This window comes from Gastrolobium bilobum, unplaced genomic scaffold (assembly GCF_033153095.1).
Source record: "Gastrolobium bilobum isolate Gb01-03AN ecotype WA unplaced genomic scaffold, APGP_CSIRO_Gbil_v1 utg12401, whole genome shotgun sequence".
NCBI classification, from domain to species: Eukaryota; Viridiplantae; Streptophyta; class Magnoliopsida; order Fabales; family Fabaceae; genus Gastrolobium; species Gastrolobium bilobum.
Genome location: NW_026899322.1, coordinates 1 through 15,061, shown reverse-complemented (window position 1 = coordinate 15,061; position 15,061 = coordinate 1).

Here is a 15,061-nt window from a genome sequence, read left to right as displayed (position 1 = left end):
CAAATATGAAAAGTCACCGCAAAGAATCTAAAAGGTTAAAACGTGTTGATTGAAGCGGATAAAAAGGGGGCACGTGGGGGGGAAGGTAAACAGATTAAAACTTAAAACATCCCACGTTTGTTATTAAGACACCCACGTAATTACAGTGGCATTTAATGCTCCTGACAATTAACATCTAATCAACTATTTTAAAACGGCGAGGTAATGTTGGTCTTTCATCATGTTATACGCAATACAAATTGAACGCGCTAAAACATGGCAAAGGCACACCGCGCGAAGAGTATGTATATATCTCACAACTTTTTAATACCAAAGCTGTGAGCTAGGGGGAAACTGATCTGGATAAAATACAATAAGCCCACAGAAGGATAAAACCCAAAAATCAAGGCCCGAACACATAGGTCACATACAATGCGCGATATATCCATCGCGCATAAAGAATATGGACAAGCTGCGTTAGCCTCATTGCACCTAAACCGCCCAAGATATGACTTCAGAGTTAAGGAAGAAGTCCTTGAAGAAACCACCACGCCCTAAGCCAATACCCAAAAGACAGCTCCAGCATGCGACCACTCTACAAAAGTAGCTTGACACATAGAGGCAAAGCCAGAAAGGCACCAGCTGAGAACAGATAAACTTGCAGCCCATAAATAGCCAATCAGAGGACATATCGCCTACCAAAGGCGGCATCTGATTTACTATATAAACAAAGGGTACACACCCAGCATCTAATTCAGTAAGAATACAACATAAGTCTAGCTTTGATACTGACTTGAGCGTCGGAGTGTCATTGCAGGTACCCCCAGTCAGAGTCATCGTGCCAAAGGAGAACCATATCAATATCTTACCAAACAGCCATCATCAGCCAAAGAAGCAGATAACCCAGTCGAAAGTCTTCTCTCTTCAATTGTGTGTGATCAGGCCCGATACTTGTTGGCCTGCCTATATTGTATTAAACTGATCACATGCATATATATATATATATATATATATATATATATATATATATATATATATATAATTTTGTATCTTGAACTTAAGTAGTAAAAACTTTATATTTTGTTTCGTTTCTACGATTTATGTTTCTAGCACCCTAATCCGTTTCTACGTAGAAACTCAATTTTGACTAGTGGATTATATATTGAATGTGCTTCAAGAACGCACTAGACTAATCTCCTAGAATCATTTGTGCTCTTGTGCATGCAATACTAAGTTCAGTAACAGAAACAGAGAATTAAATTATATTTATTTTTACAACATTTAAATAAAAATCATTTCAAATTGCATTGCGACATAAAATGTGATATGGAAAGAATAATTTATTAAATCATATATTTTAACAAATAAAATATTTATTTGTGATATATTAAATATTATTATTTTATTTTTTAACCCCTGTCATTATGATACTTCATTGATAATTTTAATTAAAAAAATTATATTGCTTATAAATTTTATTTATGAAATTCATAAAAATAACTTTATTTATTCTTTTTTTTTTTACCAATTTCATTTCAACCTCTGATAAATTTCCAAAATTGTTTTCTTTATTTCTCGAACTAAAATTAGAAACCTCTTATTTTTATTTTTATTTTGGGATACAAGAAACCTCTTATTAAGTGTATGTTTAAGTGCTCTTATTTTTAACATCTATTCTCCTTATAAGCAAAACTGTAGAAGTTTAGCCAAATATAATTTTATAAAAAATCTTATCACAAAAGAGCTTTTTTTTATAATGAACAAATCATTTCATCTTTCTCTCTTCAAAATTGAGAATAATTTTATATAATTATCAAATAGTTTTTAATTTTTTATAACTTTAATTGAAAAAATATTTTGATAAACAAGGACAGTACTGAAACGTACATGAGAAAAAATATCTCCCATAGTAGTAAATCTCGTACTAAAATTGAAAAAAAGAAAGAAAGTAATTCATTAATTATATTTATTTTACTCACTCTTTTATAATTAATGCTACTAGAATTCCTAATTTTTGTTTACTTTTATTAAAAAAATATCAACTACCGTGTTAGTTAAGATATGCTCGTAGAAGAGAGCAAATCAATTCAGACTAGTCATTTCCCATGGTTCGTCCAAGTTCAATCGTTAAATGGGGTAATAAGAGAAAGAAAGCAATAAAGATGGTTAGGTAAAGAAGTTGACGTCAATTTCCACAATTGGGTTTTGCGTATGCCGCAATTATAAGATGAGTCACTCCTTCTATGCTTAAAATAAAAAAGACTTCCATGTCATTCCCAGTTCACTATATATTAATGGCGTTTTAGGTTTGCTAAGGTGTATTTTTCCCGAGACACACACATTTGGATATAAAGTTTCATCAAAATATACACTTAATGCAGCTGTGGTGATTGCGACAACAATTAAAATGCCACATTTTGGCATTTTAATTACTCGAATATCAATAGAATATTAAAATGACGCGTTTTAAGAATTGGTCATTTTTGAAACCGGAGTAAATAATTTTAAAAATTGTGGCAGATTGGTCATTGTCCATGTGGTGATTTTGTCTTGTTAAGTAGATTATTTTCAAACAAATAAATTTAAGCTGATTAGTCCATCTGCTTATATGGTCTCAGTTCCACAACTGCTTTTATAGTGTAACTGTTAGAAGGGTAAGGGGACGGTTGGTTTGGAAAGAAAAACATGGAAGGAGCTTAAGAAAAAAGAAAAAGAGAAAGAGACCACTCAAGCAAGAGGAGGGAGCCAAAGCATTCAACACAACACGTACTGATGGCAGGAAACTCGAATGTGCAAAGTTTCAAAATGACGGAAGGAGAATTGGAGAAAGAAAAGTTTTAGATTATACCTTTGTGGTACGCACGCTTTATTCATCCTCCTACATGAAACATCTGTTTTCTTAGAATGCATGATTTCTTGAGCTATCACAATGTTCTCAGAGCCATGCCTTCCTCTTATGAAACTACACTGATTTGGCATCACCAAAGAATTCATATGAGGTCTGATTCTATTCTCAAGAATCTTGGTCATCGCTTTATAGATAACATTGCACAAGCTTATTGGTCTAAACTTACGAATAGAATCAGTATGATAGAATTTAATATTTCTATCGCTGACACGTGACAGCCAGCCAATCACATCTAGATCTTTGGTACCAATTTAGTTCTTCTTGAGCATAAATGATCTCCAGTTCTGACCAAATACTTTTATGCAAACTCTCTGTTAGAGAAAGGGAGTCCACATCAAGCAGAACCTGTAGAACAAGAGTCCCTTCTTCTAAACTGAGAGACTTCTATTGTTAGAAGATATGGTATTAATAGATATAGGAGAGGATGTGTTGTAAGTAGGCATAGGAGAATATGACATTTGTATTACACGTGGCATACAAGGATAGTGAAGGGTACAGGTGTTGAATAAATACCAGAATTGTAAACTGATTCATGCATTCAATGAAAATATAGTTTCTTTGTTCTTATTCATTCCCAAAGTTCGCTCTCTCTGAGTTAGGGAGATCTAACACTGGTGCTTTCATTCTTTGAGCTCTTAATCATGAAGATTCAAGAACTGGCTTAGGAAGTATCATCCTTACAACATCGATTTGATGAATCTCAAAGTCAAATCGCATTGGTGATCGCGCAGATGCAACAATTGAATGAATGGATTGGAGCATTACATGCGAAGGAGAAGACATCATCGAACACGTCTCATTCAGAGACTATACACTCTGTGGCAGGGAAGGCTCATGCATCCGGTTCCTCCGAAGGAGTAGGAGTTATGGATCCACGTTCGTTGTTAAAGTTTGTGCGCATGGAAATTCCTTTGTTCGATGGCACGAACCCAGACAATTGGATCTTTAAGACAGAGATTTTCTTTGAATTGCAACGAGTACCACCAGAGTTGCAGGTTCAATTGGCAGGTTTGAGGATGGAGGGCTCTGCATCTTCTTGGTTTCAATGGAAATACAAAGGTGGTTCCATTAGGTTATGGTCTGAATTTACCGTCGAACTGCGACAACGGTTTGGGGTAGCTCCACAGAACAATCTGACAGGCGCTTTGTCCAAATTAACTCAGCATGGGTCCATGAAGGATTATTTGTATGAGTTTGAGAAATTGATGAATCAGACTTCAGGGTTGAGTGATGGATTGTTATTATGTTTCTTTGTGTCTGGATTGACAGCTGAAGTAAGGAGAGCAATCGAGATCCACGAACCCAAATCACTACAACAGGCCATGCAATTGGCGACAGTATATGATTCTCACTTTTCGGAATTACGCGTTTCTTTGAATTCTGGTGTTAGGAAATTTCAAAATCGTTGGTCTCAAACCAATGAAAGCAGTGGAGGACAGGTTGCAGCAGGTTTGACACCAACTATTCCGATTACTGCTCCTACTTTGGGAGGTAAGAATGCTATGTCTAACATACCAATTAAGAAATTGTCGAATGAGGAGTTGGCAAAGAAGAGGGAATTGGGTATCTGTTACACCTGCGATGAAAAGTGGACTTCTAAACACAGATGTAAAAGTAAAATGCTTCTGTTGTTGGGGAATGATTCAGAAGACGATGGAGAAGAGGAAAAGGAGATAGTATGGAATTCCTTATCTAATCCAGTGGATAGGGAGGATGCTGCTCTGCATTCCCTTTCTGGTAATTCGAATTCCAAGGCATTTAATTTCATTGCAGAAGTGTGTCGTAAGGGAATACATACATTGGTTGACACAGGCAGTACACATAACTTTGTTCAGAAGGAGTTGGCGTTGGAGTTGGGTTTACCTATGGTTAGAGTGAAGAAAATGCGGGTTTTCCTTGGGAATGGAGAATTCCTCACTTGTGATCACAAATGTCAGCAAATTCAGTTGCAGATACAAGGACACACTTTCTTAGTTGACTTCTGGGTGTTGGAGCTGTCCAAGGTGAGATTGATTCTGGGCATGAAGTGGCTCGAGTCCTTAGGGAAGGTGACCCACGATTATAGAAATTTGACAATGGAATTTGGTTGGAAGGGTCATACTGTGTTGCTGCAAGGAATATCAAATCAAGGAGACAAGTTAACAGTTGATGTCTTTTACTTGGAATGCTGGTTTATGGCAGAAGAGCAACACCACACAGACTGTGATACAGAGGTATTTCCTGAATTGTTAGCTATCAAATCCTCTGTCAACCCATTGTTGTGGGACATTTTAGTGGACAATCAAGCAGTGTTCTTAGTCCCTAAGGAGCTTCCACCTTTTCGAAATATGGATCATGCCATCCATTTAGAACTCGGGTCTAAGCCAGTTAATGTTAAACCATATAGGTATGGCCACCACCAGAAGGAAGAAATAGAGAAGCAAGTAGATGCTTTGTTGTCCTCAGGTTTCATCCAACACAGTAACAGTCCTTATTCCTCTCCAGTGTTGTTGGTCAAGAAGCAAGACAATACTTGGAGAATGTGTGTGGATTATAGAGCTCTCAATAAACTCACCATTCGAGATAGGTTTCCAATGCCTACTATAGATGAGCTAATGGATGAGTTAGGTGGCTCAACAATTTTTTCTAAATTGGATCTCAGAGCAGGATACCATCAAATAAGGGTGCTGCCAAATGACATTCCAAAAACAGCATTTAGAACTCATGAAGGACACTATGAGTTTCTAGTCATGCCGTTTGGGTTGACGAATGCACCAAGCACGTTTCAAGCTGTCATGAATCAGCTATTTCGACCCTATCTTCGCAGGTTTATCATTGTATTTTTCGATGATATCCTAGTCTACAGTTCCTCTTTATCAGATCATGCTCAGCACTTAGGAATCACACTGCAGTGTTTGAGACAACATAAGTTCTTTGTTAAAATGAGCAAGTGTGCATTTGGAGTAGAAGAGATTGAGTATTTGGGGCATAGAGTGTCTCGGTTGGGGGTACAGGCAGATTCCAAGAAGATTGAAGCAATGGTGTCATGGCCATGTCCTAAATCCGTGAAGCAGCTTAGAGGCTTCCTCGGTTTAACAGGATATTATCGTCGTTTTGTAAGACAATATGCTACACTAGCTGCCCCATTAACCGATTTATTGAAGCATGGAGCTTTCAAATGGTCTGCAGCAGCACAGTTGGCTTTTGACCAATTGAAAATAGCTATGTCCAGCACTCCTATATTGACTTTACCGGATTTTCAGGTACCTTTTGTTTTGGAAACTGATGCATCTAACACGGGCATTGGAGCAGTGCTTCTTCAACAACAGAAACCAGTGGCTTTTTTCAGCAAAAGACTTGGTCCAAGGTTAGCTGCAGCTTCCACATATGTTAAGGAGTTATATGCGATAGCAGAAGCAGTGAAGAGATGGAGACAATACCTATTGGGAGTACACTTTACAATCAAAACCGACCACAGGAGCATAAAGGAGCTTTTAGGACAAACGATTCAAACGTTAGAGCAGCAGAAATATGTGTGTAAGCTGATGGGGCACTCTTTCACTATAGAATGCAAACCATGTAAGTTGAATGTCATTGCTGATGGTCTTTCTCATTGTCATGAGGATGTGGAAGATGCCTCTGTTCATGCAGTGGTGGTGGAACCAGTGTTTGGGTTGCTCGATCAAATTAAAAATGAAAATGAGACAGATCCATATTTGTTATCCATACATCAGAAACTACAATCTGACTCCAATGTTGTTCCTCTTGTTTCGTTAAGGGATGGGATTTTATTTCACAAGCAAAGGTTCTTACTCAGCTCTACATCTCCAATCCGATCAGTGGTGTTAAGGGAAGCTCATGATTCTTTAGTAGGTGGACATGCTGGAGTGCTTCGCTCCTTGCTTCGGGTAGCTGCATCTTTTTATTGGGACACCATGCGTAAGGATGTTAAAGAATATGTTAAAGCTTGTCAACTTTGTCAACAGATGAAAACTATGACACAAGCTCCTTTTGGTTTATTACAGCCATTGCCCATACCTGAAGGTGTTTTTGAAGAGCTGACTTTGGATTTCATTGTGGGATTACCACTCTCACATGGATTCACAACGATTTTGGTTGTTGTTGATAGGCTGAGTAAATATGCTTACTTTGGTGCTCTTCCCACATCATTTACTGCTGCAAAGGTGGCCACGTTATTTTGTGATCTAGTAGTCCGAAACCATGGTTTTCCAAGGTCTTTACTATCGGACAGAGACAGGATTTTTTTGAGCAATTTTTGGTCAGCCATTTTTAAGAATAGTGGAACCATGTTGAAGGCAAGCACAGCCTACCACCCACAAACAGATGGCCAAACAGAGGTTACTAACAGGTATGTAGAACAATATTTGAGGCTTTTTTGCAATGATAAACCGCAAGAGTGGTCAAGGCTGTTAGGATGGGCACAATTGCATTATAACACAGCAGTGCATTCTGCCATTGGGATGTCCCCATTCCAGGCTGTTTATGGCAAGCCTCCCTCCCACATTCCTTTTTATCCCAAAGGTCTCATTAAAATCGAAGCTGTAGATACTTTGCTTCAACAACGAAATGCAGTGTTGCAGAATTTGAAAAAGAACCTGCAGCAAGCAAGAAACAGAATGAAAACACAAGCTGATAAGCATAGACGTGACAGGGTGTTTGAAGTAGGTGATTTCGTTTGGGTTAAGCTCCAACCATACAGGCAGGTATCAGTAGAACGTCGTTGCAATCATAAGCTGGCTAAGAAATTTTTTGGTCCATTTAAAATCATTAAAGTGGTTAGTCCCGTAGCTTACCAATTGGAATTGCCCGAAGGTTGTAAAATCCACTCTACTTTTCACATCTCCTTGTTGAAGCCTTGGTTTGGACCACCACCAGAGAAACTTGTTTTTGTGCCTCAATTTGTGGTAGAATTTGAAGCTGTAGATACTTTGCTTCAACAACGAAATGCAGTGTTGCAGAATTTGAAAAAGAACCTGCAGCAAGCAAGAAACAGAATGAAAACACAAGCTGATAAGCATAAACGTGACAGGGTGTTTGAAGTAGGTGATTTCGTTTGGGTTAAGCTCCAACCATACAGGCAGGTATCAGTAGAACGTCGTTGCAATCATAAGCTGGCTAAGAAATTTTTTGGTCCATTTAAAATCATTAAAGTGGTTAGTCCCGTAGCTTACCAATTGGAATTGCCCGAAGGTTGTAAAATCCACTCTACTTTTCACATCTCCTTGTTGAAGCCTTGGTTTGGACCACCACCAGAGAAACCTGTTTTTGTGCCTCAATTTGTGGTAGATAATCGACCACTCCAGTCACCGATTGCCATATTAGACAGCAGAATGACCAAGATGGGCCATCAAGAAAAACGTGAATATTTGGTGCAATGGTCTGATGCTCTTCCAGAAGATGCTTCTTGGGAGAGGGAGGAGTTCATGCGCAGTGCTTATCCTACCCTGAACCTTGAGGACAAGGTTGTAGTTGAGGAGGGGAGGTATGTTAGAGAAAGGGAGTCCACAGCAAGCAAAACCTGTAGAACAAGAGTCCCTTCTTCTAAACTGAGAGACTTCTATTGTTAGGAGATATGGTATTAATAGATATAGGAGAGGATGTGTTGTAAGTAGGCATAGGAGAATATGACATTTGTATTACACGTGGCATACAGGGATAATGAAGGGTACAGGTGTTGAATAAATACCAGAATTGTAAACTGATTCAGGCATTCAATGAAAATATAGTTTCTTTGTTCTTATTCATTCCCAAAGTTTGCTCTCTCTGAGTTAGGGAGATCTAACACTCTCCAGGGTGTGACATGGATTCATAGCCAGTTGCTCTTCTATTCCCTTAAGACGACCATGCAGCCTGTGCTTCTTTTTTAGGTGTTCCTTGAAGATAGTTTGGTGCCAAGATTTTGCCTCATCTTTAAAAAGATTCGAGGCCAACTCCCAAGTCCCAACTACAGTTCCCACTCCAACATTTATTCACTATATCATGAAAGTCCACCCTAGTAAGCCAAGAGGCTAAGAACCGAAATGGCCTAGCACACACTGTTCGATTAGCTAGGAAAAACTTCATAATTTTTTTTTTCTTATAAATAATTTTATTATTCATCTTGTTTTTTGTTTGGATCAAGCAAATAGTTTGAAATTATTAAATAATTACATATAACCATTTTTAAATGGATGTATCAGGAGTGCAATGAAATTAAGTTTTCACCTTCTCCCGTGCATAACTAGACTCTCGAATCATGATTCAAAGACCAATTTTGCTAAATAAAAAGATTTTATTTTTTTTTCAAATTAAATAAAATTAGTGGCAACTATATGTTTCTTTTTTTATGTTTCAAAATAATTTGGGGTCGTTACACTGCTACAGAGGTTTTGTTCCTCTCCTTTTTTTTTCCTTTTAGCTACAGTGGTAATTATCACGTTCACAGCTATGATGCCTTGTTTTCTGCTATTACTATTTATATTATGTATTCATGGTATCATGACTTTGATCAGAGAAAAAGTTTTGATTTTTATTTTGTCCACTTTCATTTCTGATTGCTTCTCACTTCCCCCATATGATTTCAGTTTCTTGATTTCTATTTTATGTGATAAAAAAAGGCCTTTTGATCATCATTCTCATAACCTGTTGTGCCATGTTTGATCTTTCTACTGCAACGCCACTGCAAAGTTTGAAACTTTTTACAAAATACTAGTTGTAACATGGGAGAATGTTTCAAAATACTGCAGTTGATAACTACTTGATTGCTTGTGGTTCTCACAAAAATATTGCCTTTGCAGGTCGAACTATTATTCCTTATTCACAAGAATCACAACATTCTTCATTAGGTTTGAAAACTAACTATTCTTTTGTTGTAAACTTCAGTTCTGTACCGTTAGGTTCTGTGAGCCCACTATGTACCCTATAGGGTAATGTTGCTATATGGATTATACCACTAGGCGAGGTAAAGACCAGACTAGTGGGTATAGTTCCAAGAGGCAAGCAAGCTAATAGTAATGGCAGATTAATAACAAGATAATGACTTGGAAGTAAATAGGCATAACAACAGTACATAAAAGATACCTCTAAGGTGTGCCCAGGAGGGCTATTTATAAGGGAAATGGAGCGGGTTGGTGAGGGAGAGGTCAACTCTCCTTGGGATTTACTCCCATGGTGCAGTGTTAGGCGTGCTGGCGCTGTCATTGTGGCAGTGTTGCGCCCTCTGCACTCTGGCGGTGTCAGCGCCGGGCAAAGGGGGAGTTTCCCTTTGTGGTTTCTGTCGTAGTCGCCTTCAACGGTTAGCGTTCCAAGATGGGACATTTTGGTGTATGCCTTGGGCCTGCTGCTACGTTGGGGGTTGAGGGGGTCCATGTCAGCCTTAAGGGCTGACGTGGGGCAAGGCTGAGGCTGGGCTTGAGTGATTGGGCCAGCTGAGGGTTGGGCCTGTGTAGTTCGGTCGCCCCAGTATTTGGGCCATCCAGAACAGGAGCCCCCCCAGCTTGGTAGCAGCCGTGGGGTGGTGCCAAGTTAAAGACTCTGGACGTTCTTGTCGGGGCGGTGTGCGTCCTTAAAGGGGGAGTTACTGGCGCTTTATGGGTATAAGTTGGCGCCTTGGTAGATAGGATTTGGCGACCCATCGTTTGGCGATGCGAAATGCTTGGCGACCCATCGCTTGGCGATGTGAAATGCTTGAGCACGGGCGATTGCTCTTGGTGATAACTGTCCTACGGTCATTGACGACGGGGATTGGTAGGTGATGGAAACGGAAAGCCGCCTCTTAAAGGTACTTTAAGAGGCTTTTCGGTTTCCGAGGAGCCGTAATGATGAGTTATCCCATCATTACTATTTACTGTAGGCATCCAAGCGTCATAGGGTTCAGCGCATTAATGAGATGCGACTGATGATTTGTCCCTTTGAAGTGACCATTTTGCCCTCTCTCCTTAACCGCTCATCACACGATGAGCATGCCATCGTACGTTTAAGTGAGGGTTACTTACACGTGTCTGTGTGTGACTAGTGTGATTTACGTAACCGCTCATCCCACGATGAGCATGCCATCGAATGGTTAAGTGTGGGTTACTTACACGTGTCTGTGTGAGTTTAGCGTGATTTCCGTAATCGCACGATGAGCATGCCATCGTACGGTTAAGTGAGGTCTCTCTCTTTCCCTTTTTTTTTTTTTAAAAAAAAAAAAAGGGAGGGGGAGCCCCCTTGTTAGGGCTCTTCCTTACGCGAAACCTACACTCTTGCGCATTGCTCAGAGCCTTTGTTCCCTATCCTCAGTTGGGTGTGATAGTGTCGGTCTTCTTTCTCTTCTTTCCTGCGATTCTCAGGTATAGTCCTTCTTCTCTTGTCGTTTCTATTCTCCTTTCTGGTTGTCTTCTTCTCTATTTTCTGCTGTACCGATGGTTAGGTTTACAGAACCTATTCCAGGCCTCATACTCCCTGAATTGGAAGTAGAAATTAAGGAAGAGGAGTTTGACGGGGCCTTTGAGGCACTGGGGGATAGTGTTGTGGGGCCAGCTACGCGAGAGTGTCTTGCTAGTTGCGCCCCAAGTCGTCCCTTAGTTCCTGGGGTTGAGAGGTTTCACCACGGGAAGGTGCCCGAACTTCTGGGTTTTAGCGAAGAGGAGATTCAAAATCTTCTTCCCGAGAGAGTATCGGGTCCTATCCTACCGTATGCTGGTGAGGCGTCGTGTTCAATTCCCCGTAGTGGACGCCGCAGAGGGCGCCACGATTTGGTTGGTGAGAAGAGCTCCAGATCTGGTGGGCGTTTGCGTGCCGCCTCTAGGAGGCAGATGCTCCCTTCACGCCGTCGCGTTTCTCGGCGTTCTGATTTTGGAGTTGGGCGATTAATTCGACCTGTATCCAACATCAACCGCCTGCGTCAAAACCGTCCCTTAGAATATTATTTTCACCCTCGCCATTCTCCAGTCGCCCGTCGTTCCTCTCATGGTCTAATTCCCCCTATTCCCCAATCTTTCCATCGTCGCATGTATGATGAGTCCACAGAAAATCGTTTGGGTAGATATCACCCGGAGGATGGTCGCCTTACAAGGTATGGCGTGTGGGACGCCATTTTTGAGGATATAGGGCTTTATAAGATACCGCCTGCTTGGTGGCCTTCTAACCTGAGCTATTCAGATTTTTATTCAAGTTCATCAGATACCTCGGATTCTGATGGTGAGTTAACTGTATAACTCCTTTTTTTTCTTTTTTTTCTTTTTGTTGTTCTTGGCGCGGGGGGTGTTGGAGGTGACAAGGAAGTTGATAGGGTGGGTTGGAGTATCTCGTTTCCTTTTGCAATGGTTTTCCTGGCGTCAGTGAAGTTTAGAAGATTGACTGTGTGTTTGTCGCTCCTAGGTAGGACTCTCAAGGATTTTCCAGAATTATGGCGACTGTTCCGTCGGACGATGGTCTCGGGGCGCGGGATTGGGTTGACTCAGTGGTGGCCTCAACCTCTTCAAGCTATTCTGACAAGAGCATCTTACGCAGTCACTATAAAGGTGAGCCTAGCTTTAGTATAACTGAAAATGGCGCCATGGAGGCGAAGTGGCAACCGATCGCGGTCGGCGCTGATCGTCGAGTTTGTGACGCGCCTCTTGTGGAGCAGCGATTACGATGGCGATTTATGGTGTACAAAACGCACTTTACTGATCAGAAGGTGAGGTTTCCGTTATCCGAGTTCGAGATGGGGGTGTTATCTCACTTACAGGTTGCGCCTTCACAACTGCATCCCAACGCTTGGGCGTTTGTCCGAGTTTTTGAGAGTATATGCAAGTATTTTGACATGGTCTATTCTGTACGATCATTTTTCTACTGCTTTCAAGTGTCACCATCCAAGAAGACGAAGCTTGGTTGGGTTTCTTTGAAGGCGGGCAACTCGATTGGATCAATATTTGCCCAGTACGCCAACTCTTACAAAAATTGGACGCGTACCTTCTTTTGGATTGAACCAGTGCTAAGCGAGGGCGAGCTCCCTTTCTTTGTTGATCCGTCGAGTGGGGAGTGCCGGTTTCCCCTGTACTGGACTAAGGCTCATTATGAAACGCCGGCCGGTCAGTACTCGTTTGCTCTAAGGGTCTTGTCTCCTGGGGAGGTAAGGGCGATCGGTTGGTTTTTGGAGGTAAAGGGGGGTCTTGACAGGTGGCCCACGAAGCAAGTGTTGTGTCATGGAGGTGTGGTGGCGTTCAAAGTTTTCCTTTTTCTTTAACTTTGTGGCGATTTATTCTGAGACTTCTTGTGTTTACCCTTTCTTGTGTTTATATTGACTCATATCTTATTGTTTGTAGTTGGAAACATGGCAACCGATGCGTTGAAACCGGCGCGTGATGCCGCCGCTAAAGTGAGGGCCAAGCAGGGCGTAGCGCCTCAGACTCAGACCATCCTTCCCTCAAAACGGAAAAGCTTGGACAAGGGTAAAGCCGTAGAGGTCCGCCACAAAAAGAAGAAAGTTCGGTCTGCTGCTGACATCCCTGCTGGTGAACTTGAGAAGCGGGCTAACCGCCCTATTATTAGAGAGCCCACTGGCGCAAATGGCCATTCTTCTGCGAGTGAATCAACACTTGGTTCTGGGTTACAAGGCGCGACAGCGAGCTTAACACCACCAAGGTCTTCCCAGGCAGGGCGCTCTGAGTGTTCTGGGGGTGGTCTGACCCGGGATGGTGCCTCTGAAGGCGATCTGCCTGGGGGAGGTGACCACCCTGTTGAGCCATCTGAGGCTGTAGGTTCACCCCCTCTTCCAGAAATCCTTGTGAGCAGGGCGCTCAGGTTGTCAGAGAGGGACCTCGCCGACGGCTTCCCCAACATCAGGCGTCCCAAGATGGTAATGCCCTCGCGTTTTGACCGCCAGCAATACATGGACTGCACCCAAGTAATAATTGGCCGCCTCCTGGGCCAACAGGAGATTACCTTGGATTTTGAGGAACGATGCACCCGACAAGAGGATCTTATTGTTGACTTGGGGGGCAGGTGAATAGCTTGACTGCTAACGTAGGGCGCCTTGGCAAAGAAGTTGCTGACGTGAAAGCTTCTTCAAAATCGTTGATGGCGCAACTAAAAACGGCAGAGGATGCGGTGAAACAATTGACCGCCGATAAAAACGACCTGAGTCTGTCAGTGGAGAATTTGAAGAAGGAAAAGGAGACTCTTTCAGCAGAGCGAGATCAACTCTCTTCAGATTTATTTTCCGCGCACGGGAGCCTTCACGCCAGGGATGACGACTATAAGAAGGCTATTGCGCAAGTGGGGAAGCTGGAAGAGGCTCTGGCAGATCTGATGTATGATTCTTTCAACAACGTCCTCAAGCAGGTTGCCGTGAGGTATCCTGGTGTCAATTTGACTGGCCTGGATCCGTTTTATGATGTAGAGGATGGCCAGATTGTAGAGCGCCTTGAAGGTGGTGGGGTGAAGGTGATTGAAACGTCGCCAGAGACTGATGACGATGAAGGAGCTCGCGGCGTGCTTCCCATGACTGATACAGACAGTGATCATACGCGAGATGGTGCTGAGCGTGTAACGTCAGGCGATCCTGTTGGTATTGCTGGGCAGGATGAAACTGTTCAGGCGTCGGTGGCGGTTGCCCCAGTAGTTGAAGGGGACCCGTCTGTTCAGGATCGGGATGTTTAAGATGCTCTGGCGACCGGTCAGGCGTTTTTTTTTTTTTTTTTTGGCGCGGTTGGTATGTCAACAGCGGCCTTATGTTGTAAAGACTTATTAATATCAACGAGTGGATTTCCTTTACCTTTGTCATTTTTCACGCTTTGTCTAAAGAACCGCTTTATTTTTCTTGCCTCTTCTCCAGTGAATTAAGCTTGATTGTAAGAGTGTTGGCTGGGGGTGAGGATCATCCCAGTCCAACTGCGGCGATGGTGGGAACCATCTTGCTTGCTAGGCGTTGGCTGGGGGTGAGGACCGTCCCAGTCTAACTGCGGCGAGGGTGAGAACCATCTCGCTTGTTGAGCGTCGGCTAGGGTGAAGACCCTCGTAGACCAACTATGGTGAGGGTGAGAACCGTCCTATAGTTGGGCGTTGGCTGGGGGTGAGAACCATCCCAGACCAACTATGGTGGGGGTGAGAACCGTCCTATAGTTGGGCGTTGGCTGGGGGTGAGAACCATCCCAGACCAACTATGGCGGGGGTGAGAACCGTCCCGTAGGTTGGCGTTGGCTGGGGGTGAGAACCATCCCAGACCAACTA